The sequence below is a fragment of the Tauraco erythrolophus genome, chromosome 12, assembly GCF_009769465.1.
Source record: "Tauraco erythrolophus isolate bTauEry1 chromosome 12, bTauEry1.pri, whole genome shotgun sequence".
NCBI lineage: Eukaryota > Metazoa > Chordata > Aves > Musophagiformes > Musophagidae > Tauraco > Tauraco erythrolophus.
In genome coordinates this window covers 23,240,467-23,267,473 of record NC_141476.1, presented here as the reverse complement: position 1 = coordinate 23,267,473, position 27,007 = coordinate 23,240,467, and positions in this window count along the sequence as shown.

Sequence of the window (27,007 nt, the reverse complement as noted above, 5' to 3'; positions counted from 1 at the left end):
ATTTAACAGTTACTGGAGAGGGTAACAGGGAGCAAAGCCTTAAAACCAACACACACCACCCACCCCCCCGCCTTCTTCCCGCCTCTCCCTCCTCCCCGCGGCGCAGGGAGGGCGATGGGGGCTGCGGGGCAGCTCATCGCACGCTGCCTCTGCCGCCCCCCTCCCGGAGGGGGAGGGCTCCCCACTCTTCCCTGCTCCAGTGGCTCCCCCCTCCCGGGACAGCCCACAGACTCCGCCGCGAGCCCTTCCCGCAGGATGCGATCCCGACCCACCGGCTCGCTCCGGCGCGGCTGTCACCGCGGTCCCGGATCCTCAGGGAGCCGCCGCGCGCCCCGGCGGGTTCTTCCCACGGACTTGAGACGCTCCGCCGTGCGCCCCGTCCCCTGCGCCCCCCCCCCCGGGCTCAGCATCCCCGCTCCGGCGCGGGCTCTCCCCGGGCTGCGGCGGGGCTGTGCCCCGCAGCCACCCGCCGCCCCTCACCGCGGGCTCAGGGCGATCCCCGCCCCCCGCGGGGCCGTTTCTCCCCGGATCCCTCGGCCCGGCGGCACCGGCACGCGCCGCTCCCGCCGCGGCCATCCCGGCCGGTGGGGCCGGTCCGGCGCGGGCAGCACCGCCGGGGAAGGGGAAGGGGAAGGGGAAGGGGAAGGGGAAGGGGAAGGGGAAGGGGAAGGGGAAGGGGAAGGGGAAGGGGAAGGGGGAAGGGGAAGGGGAAGGGGAAGGGGAAGGGGAAGGGGAAGGGGAAGGGGAAGGGGAAGGGGAAGGGGAAGGGGAAGGGGAAGCCCCGCCGCCCCCCGCCTCACTGCGGGCCCGAAGCACCTTTCGGCTCCTTCGTCCCGCCTTAAACGGGCCGCTGGCGGAGGCGCCGATGGGGCCGGAGGGGATGGGGGTCCCACCGGGCCAGAGCCCGCTCCCACCGCTGCGGGAGCCCGGGAAGGGACACGGGGTGAAGCCCCTCTCCCGCTACCAGAACCCCTTCACATAAACCCACAACTACGTGTAGTAATTCTACAGTAAAATTGCCAATGAATTTCCGTGACAAGCTGTGGTTTTTATCTGAAGAACTTTAAAGACGCAAATTAGGAGAAACATCAGGCTTGAGGATGACTCATGCATAATTAGAGATAAAGGTGGCTACAGCTGCTAAAATCCCCAAGAAAGACTACTCTACATATGAAAACAGGATGCTGGAAGAGAACCCTGTTACTGGATCTACTTGCTCTCTTATTTACTAATTTTATATACATCCTGCTGACTAGGTTGCGGTGACCCAGCCAACGACGTGGGCAGAAGCATATAGACATGTTTCAGAGCACTGCCCTCGTGTTGGCACCCGTGGGGTTCTGCCTTTTAGGAAACTCAGAAAAGTGACTTGTAGTCAGACTTTGTCCAATTTGAGTACAAAAAAGATGACAAATCTGGAACTGTCAGGTCTTTTTCCCTCCACAATGTGAAATCCAAAACACTAAGTATGTTCTCTGAAACCTGCTGCCTCAATTGACAAGAAGTTTGAGCGTTTTGCTGGACTCCCATTCGGTGTCAGGTGCATGTCCACACCAGTTTTTGGCACAGTCATTCTGAAAAGGACCATCAGAAACGTTACCATGGTGAAACGAGACCTTCCCACTGTAGTACAACCTTAACAGGCCTGGGCAGACTTCCAAGGCATTGGAGTATTGGCTTGGTTGGGAAATGCTTCCAAAAATCAGAAGTTGATCTGAAACTCTTCCAGGTGACGGTATGACCGGGCCAGAAACATTCTCTTCTGGGCTACAGCTCCACCACGACGTCAGCACAAGGCAGCTCACCACAAGCTACATAGCATCTGTGACTTACCCTCTCTGCAAAGTGTTTTCCATGAGGCTGGTCCGTGCACTCCGTGCACATGGTGCTGGACCCCTGTACACTGCAACAGAAGTAGGGTGGGGAGCTCATACTAGCGTGACTTAACATAGTGGACACTTGAAGGATTCAGAGGTGGATTCAGAGGTGTTTCCTTGTTCAGATGACAGCGTTATTCTATATAGTGACAGAAATACAATACTTACGTAAATGATACATCAACATTGACGGATGCAAATGTCGACTGAGAGCAAGAACCTCTGTAAAAGGTTCCAGGCTGCAAACTCAAAATGTTCTGTGGTGGTTTGGTTTCACATCTCTGCCTCTCCATTTCCCTCTGGGTACACGATACCCCTTGCACAGTGCCAGTCCTGTTGAATTCCCAGCCACCCGCCTCTGGGAGCACAGAAGAAGCAGAGCCACTGATCAGGGATGACATCAGAAGTTAAACAACACAGGACATCCCAAGGGGGATTGTAGCACACAGACCGAAAGATGAGAACACCACAATATTTACTACAGCAGTGAAGCTCACATCCAAAATATGAACAAACTTTTCACCTGAATAGTTCAGTAGATGGTCCTGCAAACACCCTAGAAAGTCCTGCAAACAGATCTTTTTTGTGAATTTGTTCACTCTTCCCTCTGCCTAACACCTGAGATAAGTCTGCATACCAAGCTAAAGTAGAAATGGGCCCAGAATAAATCTGTGTATTGTCAATGTTGGAAACAATCAGCTCCTGACAAGGACTGCCAAAGCATCCAGGAGCTCCACTAAGTAGTTCTTGCCTTTCATAGAAATGTTACTGGCCTTCCATAGGAATCATTTTGAGGCATTCAGTTGTAATTAGACTCACATATGCTATTAAGTTTTCAGAAACGAATTTGAAACCAGGCATTGTGTCTGGTTTCGTGGCTCTCAAACGGCAAATTACTCTGTATTGTTCTCCATCTGACAGCTGAGAGCAAACACTTAGGCCTGAAAACTTCTTTTAGCTGCACCAGACCCCATTTAAGATGCAAGTGCCACCTCACTGCTGTGGCACTCTGGCCCACAAGTAGTTGCAAACTCTGGTAATATTAGATAACATGAGAAATACTACTCCCTGCCTCTTTCCCTCACCTTTATGGAACGTCCTTCGGGTCACTGTGTTGTTGCAGTTCCAGTTTCCCTCTCCCATTTTCCACCAGCCCTGACTAAGACTTCTCTGAGTCACTTTTTCTCCCCACTTCAGCCAGCTTCCTTGAAGTTAACCTTAAAGACAAGCCCTCCCTCTCCAGAAGTAATGCCTCTGTCCTCCATCTGTCCTCTAAAGTCTCCTTCTCACCCTTCCCTGAAATCAATATTCTACACTTTTCCACCTCCCTCTTATTTCAAGATGTTAAAGTTGATGGGTTTTGTACCATTCACCATCTCAGCACAGTGTTCACAGCTAGGAAATCCTACTCCAATTAGCTGAATTCAGAGTTGCACAATTATGCTGGTAGACAGCTTTTCCTGCAATGGGACGTGCTGACGTACCCATTCACCAAATTAAATTCTAAAGCAACACAGACTCCATTGAGCAAAACTATTTCTATCTTCGAATTTCAAGAAAGCCGTGTCCCACAGCAAAAACAATACCTCATCATGCACACAGCAATTGGGCAGAGAGTATCGTTGTGCACCAAGTAATGCTACACAAAAAAAAATACTGTGAATATTTCATTAACTGTTAATCCTACTAGTTTGGTGTTACCATGCTGATACAAAAACCTGAGCCCTCCTGACTTTTGTTGGGGTTTTTTGCTGTGGTTTTGAGGGGTGGATGTGTGCGTAAGAGCTACCTGCATTTACTCAGACACGGAATCTAGACCAGTTACTGTGCTGCCTTCAGTAATCTCCACTGAAATTTTTTTATTTATTCCTGCTGAAGATTCTGTCATCCTTACGCAATTAATAAAAAAAATGTATTGGATGAACTGCACATTTCATGCTCTGCTCTTTCTGAGCAGACAAACAGTTGTTCTGTAAGTAGGACATGTTCTCTGTGACCTCTAGTTTCACAAGACAAATTTTCATACTTCATCTGATATTTGATTAGACAAGTCATATTTATTCTTAAAACAAGCCTGAATAACGTTCATAATCACCTGTTAAGTTGCTGACTTATTCCAAGAAGCAAGTTCCTCCAGGATCTTTAAAATAAACATGTAGAGATTTTTTTCCCCCCCACCTCTGAAAATTTGCATTCTTAATATTATTAGATCATGTAGAAACTCAGATAATTTACAGAGCAACAACTGAAAGATAACGTTAGATAACGTTAGATAACAGTTGGGACTGTTTAGTCTGGAGAAGAGGAGGCTCGGGGGGGACCTTCTCGCTCTCTACAATTACCTGAAAGGAAGTTGTAGATGGGGGTCGGTCTCTTCTCCCACGTTAGGAATGACAGGACGAGAGGGAATGGCCTCAAGTTACGCCAGGGGAAATTTAGGTCAGATATCAGGAAAAATTTCTTTCCAGAGAGGGTTGTGAACTATTGGAACAGGCTGCCCAGGGAGGTGGTGGAGTCCCCATCTCTGGAGGTGTTTAAGAACCGTGTGGATTTGGTGTTGAGGAACATGGTTTAGGGACCCTGACAGTGTAGGGTGAATGGTTGGACTTGATGATCTTGAAGGTCTCTTCCAACCAGATGATTCTATGATTCTGTGATTCTATAGCAGACATGTGCCAGGGAGCAGAAGGTCTCCCAGACCCACCTCTGCCGCGGGAGAAGGTTACAACTCACCGTCGCTTGGCTGGAACACAAACGACCGAAGCGAATGAAAGCCTCTGCGTATGCACGGGGAACATAAACGGGATATTAATTATTAATTCTGACAAGTCTGAATGCCTTAATAATGTATTATTTTAAGCTGCAAGCTTTTTAAAAAGCCGTTGAGGCTGAAAGGAGCCGCCTTTGCGGCTTGGACTCTCATTCCTCAGCATAGAGCAAAATGCACTGCGACAACAAAATGGGCTGTGACAGACTTTGGCGAGTGCGGTCTTGTTTTGTGTATTTAGTAAAGGGCTGATAAATACAATGTTTAAAGTGGAAGGGTTGGAATAAATCAGCCAGAAAACACTATGTGTTAACCAACCTTACAAGAAAGAACCAAGACAGAAAAGACGCTTTAAATTAATACTTGCACAAACTGACCCGTAAGCTGGTTCCCTCCCACTTTACTACTCTTTAGTAGCATGATTCAGGTGCAGGGAACATTATTTCTTTAATGAAAACAGATTATTTTTGCAGCAAAACGTACCATGAACTAATCCCACTCGATTCCGCAAACTTGTTGGGATGGGAATGATGACAGATTTCTGCCATGTGTTTAAGAGTAACAGACTGGGCAATTTATGATAAGAATTTCAGAAGTACTCAAGGAAGCTTTATTTTTGACACCACCTGCAACACCAAAACAAAGCACCACTTTAAAGCACACCATAAACCTTTAAAGTGCTTCCTACCTATAAGTCCCAGAGCATTTTACACCTGTTAATCAGAGAAAACATTGTAATATTCCCACAATTTACATATTACTATCTTTATTAAGCAGATTTCAGAAAAGAAGGATTGATTAGCCTGGACACAAAAGAATTCTCTAAGGCTCTCTCTTGGCACAAATAGAACTATAGGCTGTATCTGAAACTGGCAGATGAAAATGAAAGTCAAAAATTAAATATAGCACCGGAGTAATAATGGCCATATTATAAAAGTGAAATCAAGTTGTGTTTTTTTCCTGTCATCCTATACAACTATGGAAAGTTTTTCAACTTTGATTAATCACTCTTTTTCGTCGTCTAATTTCTAATATGACCACAGATGAACCAGCAAGCTCTCTTATTTCCAAGGACTGTCACAATATTGCCTGTTACCTTTCACCTTGAGTCTCATGATAATTAGGTTGGAGGTTTTTTCAGTTAGCTATGTAAAAAATGAAGTTGAGGCTTTAAGTTTCTAACCCTCGGTGGGACAGAGTGAATAGTAAGAGAAGCTTTAAAAAATGCAGCCCAAACAACTTAAAAATCACAAGCGAAATAATTACTGGTTTATTAAGCTTTGCGATTCTTTTCAAGACAGTTTCATGATTCCTGGAGGCTTGACTCCTGATTTTGAGCTGGGATTGACAGTTTTACAAGCAACGGGAAATACAATCGGGTACTGTATACCAAGTCATGCCGTTCAGAAATTCAATCCCTGGCACATAAAGATGTTTTCTTGAACGTGATATCTAACTAGAAATGGAGAGATATACTGGAGGTTTGATGAAACAGGAGGGAAAACAAATTCTACCATACACACTCTCTGAAAAGCCCTCAAGTTGGTCAACAACCTAATGAAGTCTGGTTTCCTGTGTGTCTTGTTTTCTCAGAAAACAGGGCGAAAGATCAGAAATCAGCAATTCTCCTTGCAGCAAATAGAGATTTTGTAGGAAACTCAAACTTTTGGCAAATTGCTTGTTGCCATATCTCAAAACCAGTCCTGCTTACAGACTGAACAACACCCTCAAAGACAGGTGCCCCATACTTTCACTTGCTAAGTCTTTGTTTTTGGAGTGGTTGCCCTTAAAATATTAACAGCAACATAAAATATTATTAAGAAGATAAAGGTCCATTTCTTCTGCATAAACACGAAGCTTGAATGAAAGGATGCATCCAAATTCCACATCCTTTTTGTTCCAGCTAGCAAACAAGAGAGACCTTGCCATACCCAGGTCCCTGATGTAGCTGCTTGTGCTTCGCTCAGTCGATGCAGCTCCATGGATTTTACCTTCAGGTCCACTATTTCCCTGGTTCATTTCCAAAAATTTTATCTTGGTAATGAAAACAGTTCAGAGTTGGTCCAACATTTCGATAAGTCTCTAAAATACCCAGAAGCACCGTTCACACAACCATCTCTAACAAGCTTCCTAACCCATCTTTATAGAAGACAGCAAAGCTCCTTGACTACTAGAAGCAACCTATCCACAGCGGCAGCGTTCTGCACCATTGAGTATTTAATCCTTTAACTTCTTAAATCAGTCCACTCTGGAGCTAGACAAAACCTTGTTTAAGTCTACCTCCCACAATTCCACATGATCCTTCAGCCTACGCTGCCAATTAACCTTAAATTTAGCTGAAACTCAGCTAAGCCATGTTTAGATGTAAGCACACTTCCCTAACCGATGCCAACGCCGCTCTTTTCCTGCTACATAAAAACTAAGAATCCTGCTCATCAAAAAAAACAGCACAAACACCACTGTATTTTTGAGGAGCTGCAGTTAATGGGTGTCAACTTATGCATAACAAAAGACTGAAGGAAAAGGGAAAAAAAAAATACCTAGCAATATCAGAAGATCAACACAATAATTGTGCCCAAAAAAGTCCTATTTAAATTCGCCAGATTTCGGTAGCAGACAGACCCATCATTTTTAAATTATGCAAATCATTCACCATTCTCTCCAATTTTGCAAATAATCTGGTTTAGGGGAAAAATATATGGAGTTCTGCCAGTCTAATTCCCAGAAGCCACAGTCAGATGTCTAGGTAATAATAATACATCCATTAACCTGCGTGCACATGTATATCTCATTTTCTGTACCTGTTGCCTAGTCCTACCAAATACAGATAGTTTGAAATGAAAAGAACAGTTGAAACTCAAGCTGTTAAGGCATGCAAATACCATTTCTTAAAGAAAATAGATGTAACTTCCCCAGTAGTTACAATAAAGATTAACTCTCGAATTATCTGAAACAATAAGAAGAGCATCCAGTTAGGTACAATTATCAAAATCTTCCATATGGCAGTTTTCACGTTACCCAACAGTTCTTTAATAAAGCAGAGCCAGCCCTAAATCTCATCCTAAATCCTGTAAAGGCAAAAAACTCGATCGTTTTCTGCCAGCCACTGATGGCCTCGGTTCTGTAAAAACCATTCTTAAAACTTACTCAGCCAAGCCCTTAAGCACGTGCATAATCCTTAGCCCTGCTGAAGGCCCAGAACTTTAGAATGTGCTTTTTAAATGGGATTTTTGCCAAAGTAAAGACTGAGATTTAACAGGAACAAAGCAACCTAAAATTTAAGCAAATGCCTAAAAATAGCTGTTTTTTTTTTCTGTGAGGAACAGTATTGTTGGCTTCTTCCTGTGTGTTCAATTAATCAAAAAAAAATCCTTTTAAGCAAGGATTAAATTGCAGTTGCTATCAAGAATCCCTAGCAACATACGCTGTTCAAACAGATTTTTGGACTGAATAAACTCTTGCCTCTGTTTTTATGCCCAATTATGAACACAAGAATGTATTTCCCAGTCTCATCTGAAAGATGCATTGTAAGTGAAATAAATGTACGTTTGCCTTTCCCTCTATGATGCAGCATTCTTCTGATGTTTTGAACCATGCTTCAAATGCTGAGGGGAAACTCCTCGCTGCGTAAAGTAAGAGTGCTGCTAAAAAAGAGGGAGGATTTTATATATATATAAATATATTAATGAAAAATATTATTTAATATATTAATTAAAAAAAAAATCTAAATCACAAGAGTCTGTGGTAGACATTTAACACCTCACATATTAGACTGATGTCCCATAGAATCATAGAATCATAGAATGGTTCGGGCTGGAAGGGACCTTCAAAGGTCATCTAGTCCAACCCCCCTGCAACAAACAGGGATATCTCCAACTAGATCAGGTTGCTCAGGGCCTCATCCAACCTGGCCTTGAATGTCTCCAGGGATGGAGCATCCACCACCTCTCTGGGCAACCTGTTCCAGTGTTCTACAGCTCTCATGGTAAAAAATTTTTTCCTAATATCCAATCTGAATCTACCTCCCTCTATTTTAAAACCATTACCCCTTGTCCTATCGCAACTGGCCCTCCTGAACAGCCTCTCCCCATCTTTCTTGTAGGCCCCCTTGAGGTACTGGAAGACCGCTATAAGGTCACCCCGGAGCCTTCTCTTCTCCAGGCTGAACAGCCCCAACTCTTTCAGCCTGTCCTCATAGGAAAGGTGCTCCAGCCCTCTTATCATCTTCGTGGCCCTCCTCTGGACCCTCTCCAACTGATCCATGTCCTTCTTATGTTGGGGGCTCCAGAACTGGACGCAATACTCCAGGTGAGGTCTCACGAGGGCAGAGTAGAGGGGCAGAATCACCTCCCTCGACCTGCTGGCCACGCTCCTCTTGATGCAGCCCAGGACGCGGTTGGCCTTCTGGGCTGCAAGAGCACATTGCCGGCTCATATTGAGCTTCTCGTCCACCAGTACTCCCAAGTCCTTCTCCTCAGGGCTGCTCTCAATCCATTCTCTGCCCAGTCTGTATTTGTGCCTGGGATTGCCACGACCCAGATGTAGGACCTTGCATTTGGCCTGGTTGAACTTCATGCACGAGGTGAAGTTACTCCAACTCACTCATAGCTCCCAGGACTCTGAGTATTTGCTCAGGTGGCAGGGAAACGCGGTGTCCACGACCACACTATACATGTTTGCACACACGGAGTCACAGAGGCAAAACTGGTGCAACCCCCATGCCAAGCCCGCGGAACACTCGAGATGCCACCTCGCTGATTTCTACGCACCAGCGTTCAACTGGATGGCCTTCACCATAGCTGCTCGCGAGCTGTTCCCAGATATCACCAGCCAGTTCCCTCTGGCTCCATGATATTCCAGTCAACGAGCAGGAGAAAGAGGAAGCTCCTCTATTTATGGAGAAATATATTCAGAGTGGTTAAAGCTAAGTGGCTTCTTTTTGGATAATTACAATTTGGTTCAATTACAAACCTGTATCTTGGTCTTCACCTCTCTACCTGATGGCGAGTGAGCTGATGCTCGCTCTAAGACGTTGTATTCCCAAACTCATCCCAAATAAAGCAATTAACAGGTGGGATGCAGATGGCTCAGCAGCGGCGCACACGTAGCTAGCAGCACATCTCTCCCACACAGGTGTTTCATTTTCCATTTGTCAGCTAGCCAGCATAAAATCCTCATCTTCTGGGAGCAGAGGTCTGCACTCGTTCTCGGAGGGCAAGAGGGGTTTATTCACACTCTTCGTTTCTCTCTCCTTAGTAGGAAAGGCTACAACTTCATTAAATAAAGCAAAATTAAACAGTGAACTCTGAAACATAACATACAGCAGATAAGTCAATAATGTAGGGAAGTTCAATGTCCGTGTGGATGGAGGAGTAATCCATGCACCAAACACCACAACAAAACGTAGAAGAGATGAAGATGTAGGAGAGACCAAAGTCCGCTACTTCCTGATGAAATACAGGCAGCTGACACCTCACAGTCAAGGTGCCTTAACCAAGTGTTCAATTCCCAGCTGCAGTTGACAGAGCAGCTTCCACCCTCACCCTTTCCGAGAGAGGTGCTAGCACGTTTCCAGCTAGACCCACATGGACTTTCATTAGAGGTGTGAATTAGGACACTTATGTAGTGAACGCTCGTTTTGCAAGAATTTTCAATTCATAATCCATGCCAGAATGACACTGGTGGTCTGGAAGCACCTTTTTACCAAATTCTTACACCATCTCCTCTATGATTTTCTACCAATACGTTTTAAATTTTGAAGAACCTTGTTGTTGACATGCGACAAAGGCCAAACTTCACTGTGAAACCACTACCTCATCCTTGAAAATCCTGTTCTTTTGCAGCTCTTCCTGCTTCATATACTAAAATATGGCCCCAGAAGTAGAGGGTGAATATGCCAAGAATCTTTAAGATAACAAAACTCTTCAAGTTTTCAACTCTTAAGGGCCAACGGCTTTATACTCAAAGAGGGGAGATTTCAATTAGATATAAGGAAGAAATTTTTCACTCGGAGGGTGGTGAGGCACTGGCACAGGTTGCCCAGAGAAGCTGTGGCTGCCCCATCCCTGGAAGTGTTCAAGGCCAGGTTGGATGGGGCTTTGAGCAACCTGATCTAGTGGAAGGTGTCCCTGCCCATGGCAGGGGGGTTGGAACTAGATGATCTTTGAGGTCCCTTCCAACCCAAACCATTCTATGATTCTATGAAGTATTGTCAGAAGTGAAATCACAGTAGTAAATTTCTTCTGTCTAGATGGGTTGAGGATACATCAAACTACCTAATTAATATTTATTTATTCACCTTTTCTGAAACACCTTGTTACGTTATTTAAAAACAAAACACCGTTTAAATTAATTTCTGGGAGCTATGAATCTTTTGCAAACAGATAAAACAAATCTGAGAAGCTAAATTAATAAAGACAACAGTCTCAGCAAGTAACTTCTTCCTAAACTCAGAAGAAGGACCTCCAATTATTACCCCCTGAAAATTCACTTGCTTAACAGAGACATTTGAATGAGCAGGTGGAAAATCCCATCGAAACAGGCAAGAAACCAATAAAGCACCAAAGCTAATGACTGTCAACAGAAATCCCTTAAGAATTTACATTTATATGTAATATATATAAACATTTACATGTTCATAGCCCTTGAAATATTTGAAACACTTTTCAATAAATATTCACTAAAGTATGATACTGTTCCATATTAGACATAAATAACGGCACATATTAGACACAAATAATGGCACATATTAGACACAAATAAATCAAAATTAACAGCTGTACTGGAAAATAGACAATTATCATCCATCTTAGGTAAAAAATACCTCTTTAAAGATGGCAAGTGCTAAGTAATAACAACACAAAAGAGAAAGCTAAGTGTCAGATTTGATGTTATCCTTGGGAATAAGGACAGCAGTGACAGTCCTGGTAAGGAATAACTGATTCCCTTAAAAGTGCTGCTTCGGTTGGGCAGTCAGGAAAGAGAATATGGATAACACGGACATCGGAACGACACGGTCAGAGGTGAAGCACGTTGGCCAGGGCCCATGAGGAAGTTCAAGCCACCACGGCCTTGATGTTCTTGTTCCGTAGCCAAGCAGACAATTTCCACCTCCAAGGCTGCAAATCCCATATTTTTCATAAGGACTGGATTCAATTACGAAAACCAAAACTTAACTATTAAAAGACAGGTTTCAGTTAAATGTTAACTAGTTGCATCACTAGTAATAAAGCTCACTGTGGCTCCCGCTGCCAGGATTTCCAAATAAACTAAGCAAACTTGCTTATAATAGCAGGAAGAAATCGGATCTTTCCAAATGCTGAGGCTCAGCCAAATGCATCCCAGAGTCCTGTGTTGCCATGAACCAGCCAACCGTCATCTGAACTGAGGCTGGAGCTGGTTTCCACATTGCTTTGTTTATATTGACTGCATTTATGATGCCTCAGAAGTTGCCAGTAAAATATTTATTTAGCAGTTAAAACGTTCCGCAAATGATTTTGCTGTCCCAAAAGATAAATATTTCTCAGCATGCTGAAATGATACATGGATGTTTTTGTTAAGGAAATTGCATGTTGATAAAATTTTCTCAGATTACACTTGGTCGTTCCTTTGTATTTGAAGTGGCCACATTAATTTTTCGTGATATTTATTGTAATTGTAAATTGCTCCGAGATTAGAAACGTTGAACTTACCATAAAATGAAACACATTTCAAGTATGTCCGAGTCATCTATTTGAGGGCTTGAGGACACTTTTGATCCTTCAGGTGGACCAGAGTGCTCTAAGCTCGCAGGACAAGGATCCAACACAAACCAGAATCCCACTTTAAACTCTCAGGGAGCCATTTTCTTCTCCTCTGCTTTTCTTTTTTTCTTTTTCCTTCTTTTCTAATATGCTAATGTCCAGCACCACTTTGAGGTGTCCCTGCACTGTAACGTTTCGATCTGTATGTGAGATTTACAGCAGATTAGACATTTATGCAGGCCATTAAACAAAAATAGGCACCACACTGTCATCTTCACTCCTTCCTCCCGCTTCCTTTAACCCCAAACAACGTTCACATCCACGGTTTTGGTTGAGCTTACTGGCTTAGAGGCAACAGTATTATTTCTCTAGATGTGATAGTTGGATGGGGGGGGTGTTCTGGTGGCAGGGGAGGGGATTTGTTCCCTGTGCCACCAGATCTGAGTCCCATCCCCCCGGGGGGGTTGAGCCAAATCGGCGCCTCTGCGAATGGCCCTATTTAAGTTGGGACAAAGGGGCGGGAAAGGGGCTTTTGCCCAGGAACGAGGAAAGGGGAGGGGGGCGCTGCCCTCACTCCTGGCTCCCGGCGGAGCCACATGGGGAACTTGGGGAGCACCCCGCTCCCGGGATGCTCGCCAGGCCGAGTTCACCCAGACACCAGGTCAGTGAGGATGGAGCGGGAGGAGGTGCTGGAGCTGAGGTTTCCCTTGCAGCCGGTGGTGAGCTGGCAGGCAGCCCCGCTGCAACCAAGATAGACTCGGCGGAGCAGAGACCCACTCGTGGCCCGTGGAGAAACCCACGTCGGGGAAGAGATGCCTGAGCCCAGGAGAGGTCGTGGAGCAGGGGATGCACGACGAGGTGCTGTTAATAATGGGCAGGGGATGCACGACGAGGTCGTGGAGGCATCTGGAGTCCGTGGGACGACCCACGCCGACGCGAGTGGCAGCAGCTCCCTAAGGGGCCGAGACTGGTAAAGCCCGAACTGGTGCATCCATGGGGAAGGATGGCAATCCTGCGGGCAGGACTTACGCTGGAAAAGTTTGGGGATTTTTTCCTCCTGAGTAGGGGATCCACTGAATCAAGGGAAAATGGTGTAAGGACTCCTCCTCCTTTGAGAAAGGAGCGGCAGTAACAACATGGATGAACTGACCTGCACTCCCCATTCCCTGTCCCCCTGCGCCGCCGGGGGGGAGGTAGAGCCAGGAACAAAAGGAAAGGGGGGTGGGGATGTGTTGTTTTAAGATCTGGCCTTGTTTTCTCTTTCTCCTCTCAAGTAACCGGTTTCGTACCCTTGTGCCTCTTGTCAAGTAACTGTTAATAAATTGTTTTGTTTTAAGGAAAAAGCCTGAGTCATGTTTTGCCCAGGACCGTGGTTGGTGGGTGCTCCCTCTCGGTTCTTGTCTCGACCCTCAGTCCAAAAACCACGACACTAGACAGGACCAGACACTTGCAAACAAGTGAAGGCTGTTGATACTCCAGATCATCAAAATTAAGCCATCCATTAAACGCTGTGGCCTTTGTGCTTGTTCCCAGGAACGTGGGGCATCCAAAATCCATGGCACTGCTGTGAAAAAAATTCCCTATAGCGTGCAAAGAGTGCAACAGCATGGCTTCTAAATACAGCTTCTGCCTCTGGTTCTCTGTTGAGCAGCCTCAGCCTTGGTGGCCAACGTCCCAAACCCAGCCCTCCCCGTGGGAAACCTCTGCAAGGTTCGATGCCAGTCTGTGCTCCGAGACACGTGGCTGCAAACCCGCTGCAGGTAAGGTCTTCGTGTATAGATTGCCAACAGACACTGCAGAACAAGCTCATGCTTCTGCCACCTTCTATGGTGGCGTTACCTGGCCCTGTCTCACATTTCAGCCTCCACATCAGTTTGTACTATCAAAATTTCCCCCTGCAATTACAGGGTAAGCGGCGTCCGCCTCAGCCTGCGCCACGGGCCGCTGGGTGATCCTATTGCACGTGGTTAAAAAGCAGCTGTACTTCCACCCAGAGGTGACCCCAGATTGAAATCTTCAGGTGCAACCCTGGAACTGTTCTGGGTTCAGCATCTGCATTAATCAAGTCAACTTTGATTTTTGGCCGCTCCTCTATTAGGCATTAATAAAACAAGACGTGACGAGTAATAGAAAACCAGATGTCTTTCCTCTTTCTAACTTGAAGGAAGCTACTTTTGGCTTTTCCAAGGATCTGCCGAGGTAGCGTGGCTTACCAAAGACAGGAGGCATGCGTGTTTGAACAGGCTCGATGCCTCACCTGCTCCAGAAATAGTCTCCAAGAAGCTTCATATCTGGCAAGTAAAGTTTTACCAGCAGAATAAGACATCTCAGGTAATGTATAAATATGCAGAGATCCATAGATGGACTGCCAAAAAAGTCTCACACTACACAAAAACAGGCAGAAGCATGTTCTTATCAAGTACAAATAAATATCCACATATTGCTAAATAGAATCATAGAATCACAGAATGGTTTGGGTTGGAAGGGACCTCAAAGATCATCCAGTTCCAACCCCCCTGCCATGGGCAGGGACACCCTCCACTACACCAGGCTGCCCAAAGCCTCATCCAACCTGGCCTTGAACACTGCCAGGGATGGGGCAGCCACAGCTTCTCTGGGCAACCTGTGCCAGTGCCTCACCACCCTCAGAGTGGAGAATTTCTTTCTTATATCCAATTGAAATCTGCCCTCTTTCAGTTTAAATCCATTGCCCCTTGTCCTATCACTACAAGCCCTTGTAAAAAGCCCCTCTCCAGCTTTCCTGTAGCCCCTTTAGGTACTGGAAAGCTGCTATAAGATCACCCCGGAGCCTTCTCTTCTCCAGGCTGAACAGCCCCAACTCTCTCAGCCTGTTTGCCTCTCAGATTGCTGGGGCAACTCCACTGTTTCAACCTGGATTTTAACTTCTAATAAATACTCTTAAAAAAGAATTTAGGAATTAAATTAGTTTTCGGTGTACTCGGTTGTCACTGTTGCATTACGTCTGCTGCTTTGTTTCATGCGTGTGTGCATGAGTGTACGTGGAGGGTGCAGGGAAACTTATAGGAAAAGCATGCATGATATACAAGCAAAGAAAAATAAAACTGTCCGTATATATTGGTTCGTCACTTCTCATTCCCAAGAATTTTGTTTGTCTTCATACTTTGAAGAGAAACTATGTTTATTCTGGATAAGGGCTAAGATTTTTGTGTTAAGATCGGGTAGGTAAAATCTTAGCCTCACTAAATCCCATGACAAAACTGAAACTAACTGCAAGGATGCTAGTACACTGCCTGATAAAAAATTCCATGTCATCGGTCTTCAAGGGTTGTTTTTGTTACAGAAAAGTGCTTGGGTTTCATAAATGCATGTGACATCATCTTCATTTCGTAAGCTCAAAAATTTGGTTAAGGTTTTGCTACTAGTATTTCAGGATTTTCTTCTTTATTTGCTTTTACATAGGTGGATTCTTTTTTTGTTGTTGTTGTTATTTTCAAACATTCAGCTGTATTACCTGCAGTTTACTCCTCAACACAAGAAATCTATCTTCAGCCCTACCAGAGTTTTAGTCCTTAAACTCTGATCCTCAGTTATACGTTCTGAGAAAAATCAACATGAAAATATTACCTGAATGCAGTCAGAATATATTTGTGGGGAGCACAGGATACCACCAGATCCCAGAAGTCTATTTCCACTCAAAACAGTGCCGGACTAAGCAGTCAACACAAAAAATATTCTGCTTTGCTAAAATTTCCCATCTTCCTCACCAGTCTTTTAATGCACCACATTGCCTAGGTTTAAAATAAAACCATTTTTCCAGCTTTTGGAGGGAGAGTGTTTCATATTTGCCTATGCGAGAAACTTTCTTTTCCCCCCCCCTCTTTTCTCCCTTTTGGTTGATTTTGGTGGGATTTTTTGACTTTAGAGAACATCTCCGAATTCATTGCGAATCTGCAGGGACAGGACGAAACCTTAGACACATAGGGAAAAGTGCCCATTCTAGCTGCTTTCAGTCCAATTTTTCAAAGAGTCAACGCAAACTTTTCAATAATGAACCTTGACATCAATGAATTCCAGCTCTTAAAATGTACAGCTAATTAAAAGAAATCAAAACCAGCTTTACAAACGAACAGGGTTGCAACCACGACTTCTGAAGAGGCTTCCACTTTTTCCTCTGTAAAGTCCAACTCCATCTCCCAACTGGCACCTGAACCATGGCCTTGCAGAGTAAAATGTTTATGCCTCTTCCACAGGAATCAAAGTAAAAATTCCTCCGGTCATCCGCAAGCCTGAGAGCGCTCGGAATCAAAGCTAACCATTAGAGGGCAACCTGATTACACGAGCAGGGATTATTCTAGCACAAGGACTGAGCTTCACTCCAAAAACACTGATATAGGGGATTTAAGATACCACTGGTGGACGTGGATTTACAGCCAGAACTCTGAAAAAGCTCTTGGTAAAATATATGGAGGATCACAAGCCAGAACGGTCCATGCTACCAGTTCTTGCTTTAAGAAGCACTGTACATAGATTCATAGATTTCTAGGTTGGAAAAGACTTTAGAGATCATCGAGTCCAACCATCCCTAATCCCCATTAGACCTATCGATAGGACAAGGGGTAATGGTTTTAAAATAGAGGGAGGTAGATTCAGATTGGATATTAGGAAAAGGTTTTTTACCATGAGAGTTGTAGAACACTGGAACAGGTTGCCCAGAGAGGTGGTGGATGCTCCATCCCTGGAGACGTTCAAGGCCAGGTTGGACGAGGCCCTGAGCAACCTGATCTAGTTGGAGATATCCCTGTTCCTTGCAGGGGGGTTGGACTAGATGACCTTTGAAGGTCCCTTCCAGCCCTAACCATTCTATGATTCTATGATTCTATGATCCCTAAGTAGATCATCCACCCTATTCTTAAACACATCCAGGGATGGGGACTCCATGCCTACATAGTCACTGGTGCTCTTCAGTTAGAAATTAAACCCACCACATCACAGAGCAAAGAGTGTATTGAACCCCAGTACAACCCAACAGGTATGAGTGAGGTGCAGGGAAGGCAGAAAAAGGCTGAGGGAAATGACGACGGAGCAGCTCCATAAAACAAAGATTTGCACGGGGAAAAAGAAAAAACAGGCTGTTATCTTGGTGAAAACATACTCCCTAAGTTTATCACATGAAATTATCAGGTGGCAAGTTAAAAAAGCAAACAACGGGACGTAGTTGGTCATGCACTGTGCAGATAACAGAACTTGTTGCCTGACAACCTGGCATATACCAAGGACAAATTGGCTGGAAATGACAAATAAATGTGAAATGCCTACTAGAAGCTAATATACACATCCACTTGTGCCTCGGGAAATCCTTGAGCAGCAAATGACTGCAAAGTGCAACTGCAAGACAGAGGAGCATCACTGCTCACCTCTTTTGACACCTCTTTCTAGGCATACTGCCGATGGTATCCAACGTAGGGCATGGTTAAAGCTGAACCAGTACTGCAGTCCTCATAGTCTTAGGAAATTCAGCTTTCTGACTGCCACCCTTCTCTCTGGGTAAATATTGCACTTGACAGAGACATGGCGAAGGTAGGGGCACCAAAATTTGGTTGCTTCAGCACACCCTGACATCATTAAGGATTGAAGTGAAGGAGGGAGAGTGTAACTCAGAGGTAAATTCCCTGGAGTTATCTCATTGTTCATCTTCTAAGTGCTAAAGTGGTTCTTCATCACATGTCAGTTCTGAAGGATTAAGATTTCTGTTGCAGCGCAACAGAAACTAGAAGGATTTGAATATAACAAATAAGATTTTGCCAGGCCCAGATCAGGAATTTGGGCAGTGTAGGGAAAAATACTTTGATTAGAAATGAACTGGACAAAACCTGTATTCGTGCCATTCTAGACCAATCAATATTTCCAACCCTCTTGTTTCTTTATAAAATCAGTGCATATAAGGATCTGGGATTAAACCTGCAGTTCTTTCCTGGGAAGAGAAGCTGCATCTCCCAGGTACAGCAGCTCTATTTATAAAATCCTTGACCCTGGAAATTATGCTTTGCCTTGCAGCTTTCATCTGCATTGAATGCAGTAACAGAATGTATGTTGGACAGAATTCGTGGACGCTCAAGGACGCATTTACCACGAATACACCAATAAAAAGATCATCAGGGAAAATGTACCCGGAAAATATGAGATATGTAAACGTAAGGTCAAAGAAGAGGATTCTTGTAGAGTGCATATGTCCAAGCCTAAGGAAACACAGTGGGGTTTTTCATTTTAATAGGGCAGAGAACACAAATATGTTCCACAGTCTTTGACCCAGTTTTGGGTACCGCCAAGTATGGGCTCTCTGGTTATAAAGGCAGCATTTTCTTATCCAAACCAAACATAACTATTCCAAATTCACATAGGGGTAGCATCTCCTTTGAAGTTTGTCTCATCTAAGAGAAGACACTGTGAGGAACTGTACAGAATGAAAGACTTTAGTTACGAAGAAATACCTTTTCTTCCTAAATAATTTTTTTCGCATCCAACCAACAGATCACATCACAGTACGGTTACAAAAATTTTTGACAGGATGTCAGTTGCTTTTATAAATCCCTTCATAAAAAATAAGGATTGCAACACAAGAAAGAGAACACAACAGCATGACCATACCCATCTGACGCTGCAACACTGAGAAACGTGGATGCCAGTCTACGACTGGAACTCTTAAGTGCTAAAATAGTATAAATATACCCTAAAAATACGCTAGGACTGCTTTAGTAACGAGAGTTCAAGACAATACAGAGGCTTTTTTTGTCCCCCTGTAGATGTTTCTGAGCAGCGTTTCCACGTGCATCCCTGTTAAGCACAACCCAATGGGTTGCACGGGTTTATAGACTGGAAACCACAAGAGGCTCACAGCAAACAAAGTCATTCTGAAAAGCACCCTCTTCTGAAGTAAGAATTAAGCATCTTTTCAAAACCTAAAAAATGTGTCATCCAACACAGTAAAAAGGGCTCGGCTGGACGAATAAAGATCAATGGGTAGAAGGAATGCACAGGAATTTCAAAACTAGGTATGTACAAAACTCTGCTTGCATAACCGTGCAAAGCAGGGGAACAAGCAAATACCTTTAATGTGTTTAGAGGCCTGGAAAACAGAAAACATCTCCCTTTTTTGAGGAGAGGAATTTGTGAGTCTGTAGAGGAGACAGTAGGTACGAGCTTCTGACCGCGCGAATGCCACAAACACGTTTGCCAGCACTACAGCTTTTGGCGGCGGACCTGCACTCTTACACTTCATCTACAGCTTCTTTGGCCATAAGTCCAGCGTTTCTGGACACCCAAAAGCTCGGTGGAAGCGCACAAGACCACTCGTGCAACGCACACTGGGTCACTTACCTCCCAGACCCCTTGGGCTACGTTTGCCCTATAGACACGGTGAAAGCACAAGGCGGTTCTGGAAATTCAGAGCAGGAATTACAGCAAGCAGCTCTTTTATTGGATTTTAAGCATCAGGAATACGGGCGTGGGATCCTCGTAGAGACTCGTGAAGGTTTTGCCATCCAGATATTTCCTCTTCCAATGGGGGTAAGAGAGCAGCAAAACTAACTGGAATTTATCTGTATCAAGGTGGCTGAAAGATGGCTGATGGATGCTACGAGCTGTCTCTGGAGTCCATCACCCAACAGCTCTTGCCTTACCCAGCTTTCTAAATCTTAACAAACTGCACCCCTTTGAAACTGAGTACTCTTTCCTGAGTCCTGCTCGCACTGAAAACACAAAATTCAGCTAAAATGGCGTTTTTGTGAAAACCATTGCAAATTCCTTCACTTGCACCCAGAGAATGAGTTCTTTGGAACCAGGGGGAGACATCTTGACTTGCAGAACTCATCCCTGAGCGGCGGATCCTGGGCGACACACTTCTTCAACCTTTGGGTACTGCTTGTGCTTGCTGGAAACGAAAGAGTTAAACTAGACACGACTTTCTTTTCACCCACAAGCCAGTGAAGGCTACAGACCACTAATTTATGTGTTTATCTAAAGCTTCTGATGTTCTATGTATTTTTTTTGAAGGGTTTCGGTTTTGTTTTTTTTCAAACGAGGCTGTATTTTTCCCTTTAAACTAAGGATATAAAAGTTAAATCCGGTGGGCTTAGCTGCAATTTACACACTGGGAAGTGTAAAGCGCTGGCATTTACAGGCCTTCTGTCCCATACACACAGACGTTACAGCTCAGCCAAAAATCTGCAAATATTCATTAAAATTCAGAAGCAAATTCGGCCATGTTTACAGCTGCTTCGCGTTTGCTTTCTGCAAATATTTGAGCACTTGTGCTTTACTAGTACAAACACTAGTGAATAATGAATTTTCGTTTCAAATAACCGCTGAGCTTAGCGTGGTGCGCTCAGCTATTACGTGCGTGGTCCATACGCTCACGCTTACCCAGGGAGAAATGCCATTCGGCCAGGAAACAAGCACTACTCTGTGACTTCTACAATTAACAGTACAAAATCCGAATATGAAATATTTCCACACTCATTAACGTGGAAATTTCACGGCGCACCACAGAATTCAAAAAACCTTTCAGTGCCCTTTAAACCTTACCTACGGCGGTAAGGAGCCTCCAAGAGCCAGAACGAGGGGAGGCTCTGAACATCTGCAAGGACTGGCACAAAAATCCAGCGTTTGGCATTGACTGAACAGGCCCTGTGAGAATTTCTGTTTAAAAAACAGGAATATTCAGCAACGCAGCTCTCTTCCCCTTTTTTACAGGAAGGGGAAGAGGACAAGATGCTCAAATGAGTCTTTTTTTTTTTAAAAAAAAACGCCTCTTGAAAGCTGTTTTAATTTAAACAAGATGTTATTCGCGTCCATATTTCAGCAAATGATATAACTAAGAGAGAACACGGTTTGAAATTACTTGGGGTTTACGTTAAATTCTTAAATACTTGTGTTTAATCTTTAGTAAACACCTCGGAGAAGTGTGCCTAGCAGCATTACTCAGGTGGAACCCCTCTAACACCTTGTAGTCAGTCAAGCAGCAGAGAAAGAAAAAGCCTGTTAGCTCAAACCAAACAGCTGGCTTCTCCCTCACAGACCTAATCGTGGTGAAAAAAAAAAATTGTATTTTGGGAGAGCCTTCCTTGCCAGCCAAAGTCAGACGTGCATTTTGCCGAGATCTACTGCCGTATGTAGATTTTCACCCAGAATACTTCCCTGGCACCAGATTCATACTCGGTGAAGTGCAAGGTTGGGAGCTGGAGAAGTATTGAGCTGTAATTCATGGAAAAATGACCCAGTGTGGTGTTTGGGGGTCTCTTCTCCCAGTTGTTGTAATCCTGTGTCTTCAGAAAGACGTCAGAGCTCGTAGGACACGCGGTTTTCCGTGTGCGAATGACTACCGCACGCCTGCCTATTCTCTTCCGGGCTCTGTTTACCCTTTATTTTCTTCATCCGCCCGGAATGTCACTGTCTAGGGATCCTGCACAAGCAAGTTTCCAGGCTAGCAGTTATGAAATATCAGGCTGGGAACAGTTGTCATAAATTAATGGGTTTTGCCTAATTTTGCACTGCAAGTCACGCCTGAGTAGCTTTTGAGTATGAGTGAAAAAGGACATCGCTCTTTAAGCGTATGTGTACTTGAACTCAGCAGGCGATCTCTTTAACACTAACTCAAGAGTTTCCTCCCTGAATAGTACCCTCCATGTAAATATAATCCATTAAATTCCATATCTGTTCAGAGAGCGAATGTACGCTGCCCAACGCTCTTTAAAGTAACTATCTGGGGGAAAAAAAATGCGTCGAAAAAATTGGATCTTTTCATTCCAGCTAATACTCGAACTTTAGATAGAAATCAATCTTCTTTTATTCATTTGCCTTTATATGCCATTCCAATTTTGGAAAGTTTCCACATTCCCATCCTGAAAAAAAAAATATGGTTTAGAAACGCTACAAGCTCATTTTGCGGTTTGTTAATATAGGTGCAACATAAACAACGGATTTGAGGATCTTGCAGAGGAAGAACCCTTTTTATACATAATCATGTTTTAATGGACTCTGTTTGTAAACTGGCGGACCCATACAAGACTGGGACTGGGACTTTTTCCATCAACACAGAGCTGCATGGATAAGAGCGTATTTTTAAAGGACGCTACGAAAACCGCTGCCTAGTGACGCAATGGTCATCACCAATTTCATTAAAGGTAGCTCCATCCGTATCCCAGAGCCTTGATTCTGGCAAATTTCCTGGAGATTTCACGGAGACGTTTAGCCAAGCAGAGACGATAGCATCAAGAGCCGTGCTAGCATGTTTAATGCAAACTTGCCCTGAACATCATTTACATATTACTCGGCCAAATTTCACAGAATAAGGCACTCAGCATTCGGGTTTTATCTACCATCCAAATCAGCTGAAACAACCAAATTTATAATGACCTCAATCCAACATTTTGGGTTAAGACAAATGTCTAATAACTGTACTTCATATGCTGGTTAATGATTTTTAAAGAATTTGACTGGTCTCAATAGGTCATATTGAGCCCTTCATTGTGTCTTTATCCAAAACGGTGATAAAAATTCCCAGATAGATGTTAACTTTTTTCTACCTAAGTCCAAGAAGGCCTAACCAGCCCCAGCTCCAGCTCTGCACGCACAAATGGTGCAAGGTGGTGTATTTTACCAGTACCCAAGTGGTGCAGGCTGCAGCTGCCTGTGGCATCCCCCTCCAGCCTCCCACCCTCCTACACACCCCACTGCATCCACTCCTCCGTCCTCCCCTATCCCTCCATATTCCCCCATCCACTCCGCATTCCCCCGCATGCACCTTTGCATCCTCCCACATCCCCTTCCATTCTCCCTGTGTCCCATTAAAATCTCCCTGAATCCCCCCCGAGGCCATATCCCTCAATATTCCCCCCATCCACCTCACATCTTCCCACATACCCCCTTACATCCTCCCACATCCTCCTCCATCCTCCCTGTGTCCCTTCCCGTGTCGCCTTCATTCCACCCCACCCATTTCTCCAGCCTCCCTGCCCATCATCACTCACACCCCCCTCCATCCCCACTTCACAACCCTCTGCATCCCTCGATATTCCCCCATATCCCCACCACATACCCTTGCCTCCTCACATCCCCATGGCAACCCCCTGCACCCCCCACCATCCTCCCCGCATCCCTCCCTACTCCCCACACACCCCCCTGCATCATCCCATGTCCCCCTCCATCCTCCCATCACAACTCTCCACATCCCTCCATACTCCCCCATCCACCCCGCACCCTCCCATATCCCCCTCCGTCCTCTCCGCAGCTCTCCCCCGAAGGCACCGGAGGGGAAAGGGCAGCATTAAGACTATATTTTTGAAATGTTTTTGGTGGAGATCATCCACGATGCATTGCTCTAGGACCAGTTTTTGCTTTCAGAAGGGCACAGCAGATCTCCGCTTGCCTCGCAGGTGCGGAGCAGGGTAAGGTCGCTGCCCCCCGGCAGTGGGGCACCCCCTCACAACACCGGCACGGTGTCCGGTCCACTCCCACTGGAGCGAGCACTCCTGTGCTTTTACCTCCCTATAAACCCCACGTCATTAATCTTAAAATCCTCTGGCTCCGTGGAGCTATTTTTAAATTGACGTTGATGAAAAAGCAGAACCTTTCTCAGGTTTCCCTGAGATGCTTCATAAAAAGTGAATTGAGGATGTTTGAATTGGAAACTCACCTAAATGGATTTCTGTTAGGAAAACTGTCATTTGCCAATTAACTGTGACCCAATTAGCATTCAAACATGGGGGGGACCCACTTTCGATGCTGCTTTTCCAGCCTTGACTCTACGCCCTTCTACTTTGTTTACAGAGAAAATATATGCTGGTTTACCTATACTGGTGTAATTAAAATGGTAGAGCTCCCCAGCATGGGTGCATTTCTGCCAGAATAAACGTGTTGTACCAATTCAGCTTATCTATACACCGAAAACAGAACATACATCAGGTGTGTTAGCTACACGTATACTTTGCTGGCCCCAGAATACAGCAGTGGCAAGTGATCCCCCCGGGTCAGCTTTTCTGGTGGCTGTGCTTTGGGGTGCTGCAGAGAGAGATCATTCCCGTGGGGAACGGGGCTCCGAGGAGAAATTCCAGCACTGAGCAAAATCATCCACATCTTCCCCAGGGCTCCTGTCTCACATCTCTGAGCACCTGGGCTGGCACAGCCCTACTGCTGGAGTGTGCTGGACCCGGGTATCGCCCGTCGCAGCCTAACAGCATCTGCACTGGTTCGTTATAGCCATAAAAGGTAATCAGAAAACGAAACAATTATGTCGCACTAACAAAAATTATCCATCCAATTAATTTTCCAATAGCCAAACCCGTGCACTGGTGAGGCCTGTTGTAATTTCCTCGTGGTCGCTCACTGGCCAGCGAAGGTTATCGCTGCTGGTTGAGGTGAGCCCTGAAGCCGTGTTCGTAAACGCGCTCGGATATCATCAAAAGGCATTTGGAAGGGTCGTCACCGATAGCTGGTGGCACTGCCCTCGGATATCATCAAAAGGCATTTGGAAGGGTCGTCACCGATAGCTGGTGGCACTGCCCGCTGCTTTCCAAACAGAAGGTGGCACCTTACTGGGACCCCTCTGCCCCTGGGTCCGAGCGGCGGCCAGGGAGGCGCAGTGCCACGCCAGCCAGCCCTGTGGCGTGGGAAATTAAACTTTAACGGAAAATAATGCAGAAACTCATTAAAAGAGAAAATAACTCACAAAAAAAAAAAAAGAAAAAAAGAAAAAGGTATTTTACAAGAAAATAACCAAACCACACTAATTAGGTGTATTGTCAGTTACTCCTAACAGATTTCTGCTGTGATTGAGAGGGTTTGGGGTTTTATTAGCACCAGTGACAAGGCGGGAAGGGCCACCCCGTGCCCCAAACAGCTCCTTCCAAAGCAAAAGTTTGTCATTAAAGTCCTTACTACCAAAAAAAACCCGTTTCTAGGCGAGTGGCTCCGAGCACGGAATCTGGAGGTCAGGGTACGCTGCTGGGGGCACCGTGTTTTCACCCACAGCGTGTTTACACGCCCAAAACCACTCTTTGCCCTTTGCTCCCAAGCCCCGTGCGCGCCCCCCGCGCCGGCCCGGCCGCGTACCGCGGGGGGAGCGCGGTGCCCTGCGCCCGCGCGGAGCCCGGCCTCCCGCCCCCGCGGAGCCACCGTCGTCTCTCACCTGGATTTATTCTGCTGGAGGAAGAGGCGGAGTGGCAGGCGGCAGGAACGGGGCTGGAGAGCCCGGGGGGACTCCGCGGGCAGCCGCTGTCGAGCGGGGCAAGGCTCCCCCGAGCGCCCGTCGGAGCTTTTCATGCCGCGGGTCGGCAGACAAAAAAAAAAAAAAAAAAAAAAAAAATTTTTTCTCTGGATCCTGCGGAGAAGAGCGAAGCGGAAGATGCGCAGCCCCAGCAGGGCCGCCCCTGCGCGGGTGCGCAGCCTGGCCCCGCGGCCGGAGCGCAACCCGCGCTGCCCTGAGCGCCCGCCGCTGCCGGGAACCGGGGCGATCCGCGGCGAGGGGCGGTGGGCGAGGGGAGGCGGCCCGGGGCTGCGCTCCGCGTTCAGCCCGGCGAGCCGCGGGGACCCCCAGGATCGGGACCGCGGGCGAGGCCGCTTCTCGCTGCTCGGCCCCGGCTCAGCGGAAAACGGGCTCCCCTAAGCCGCCCCCCCGCTTTTCTCTCTCACTGTCTAGGAGAAAAAAATACAATAAAATAGTTTTCCTCATTTAATGCCTTTATGGCCTGCGAAAAATACTCACTTTGTGGCCTGCGAGAAATAATCACTTGTGCGCCACTTAACTCGAATGTGAAAAGAAAAATATTGTTACATCGTCAGCGCGACGGTCCTAACTGGAGCGTCGCGCTTTCCCAGTCTCTGGTTAACTGATCGGTGATGGGCACAGCTGGTCATTCCGTTAATTTAGGTTAACGCGGCGGCGAATCTACCTTTTAATTAAAAACGGCTGCCGTGTTCACGTGCCCTGGAGCCGTTAGCCTGTAACGGACCCAGAAACAATAGCCCCGAGATGAAATAAAAGTGACGAAGCCAAACACCCACCGTGCCCAGCCCGCGCCGAGGGACCCCGCAGCCCAGCCGGGCTCTGCCCGGCCCCTCCGCCGCTTTCCCCCTTTCCAACGTTAATCCTTATCCCCAGGTTAAATAAAACATTTCAAACCAATTGTTTGTTTAAATATATAAGTCATTTTCGTGTAAGAATATGAGCTTGCTTCCTGTTTACTCGGCAATGGCCGCATCCTGTGCTTAGACACACTCCATCGCTCATCCCGGGAGTTTATTTAACCTGGGATAGAGGAAGCCACCCCCGGGCATCGCCCGAGCCGGGCCAGGGCAGGGGGTACCCGCCGGCCCTCCGCTCCCCTCCTCACCCCGGCGCCTCGGGGCAGCGAGTCCGGACCCCCGGGAGCGCGGCGAAAAGGGCGAACGAGGAAAACTGGGAACAACCGTCCGAGGAACGGGGGGACTTCAGCGCAGGTTCACCGAAAGCCAAGGCGGGGGGCTGCGCCGGGTTAGAGACGGACCCGCTCCCCAGCCGCCCCCGAGACGGGGGTCCCGGCACCGCCGTCGCCACCGGCCTTTCGGGCATCCCCGGGAGCCGCCGGGGGAGCGACCCCGGCGGGGCG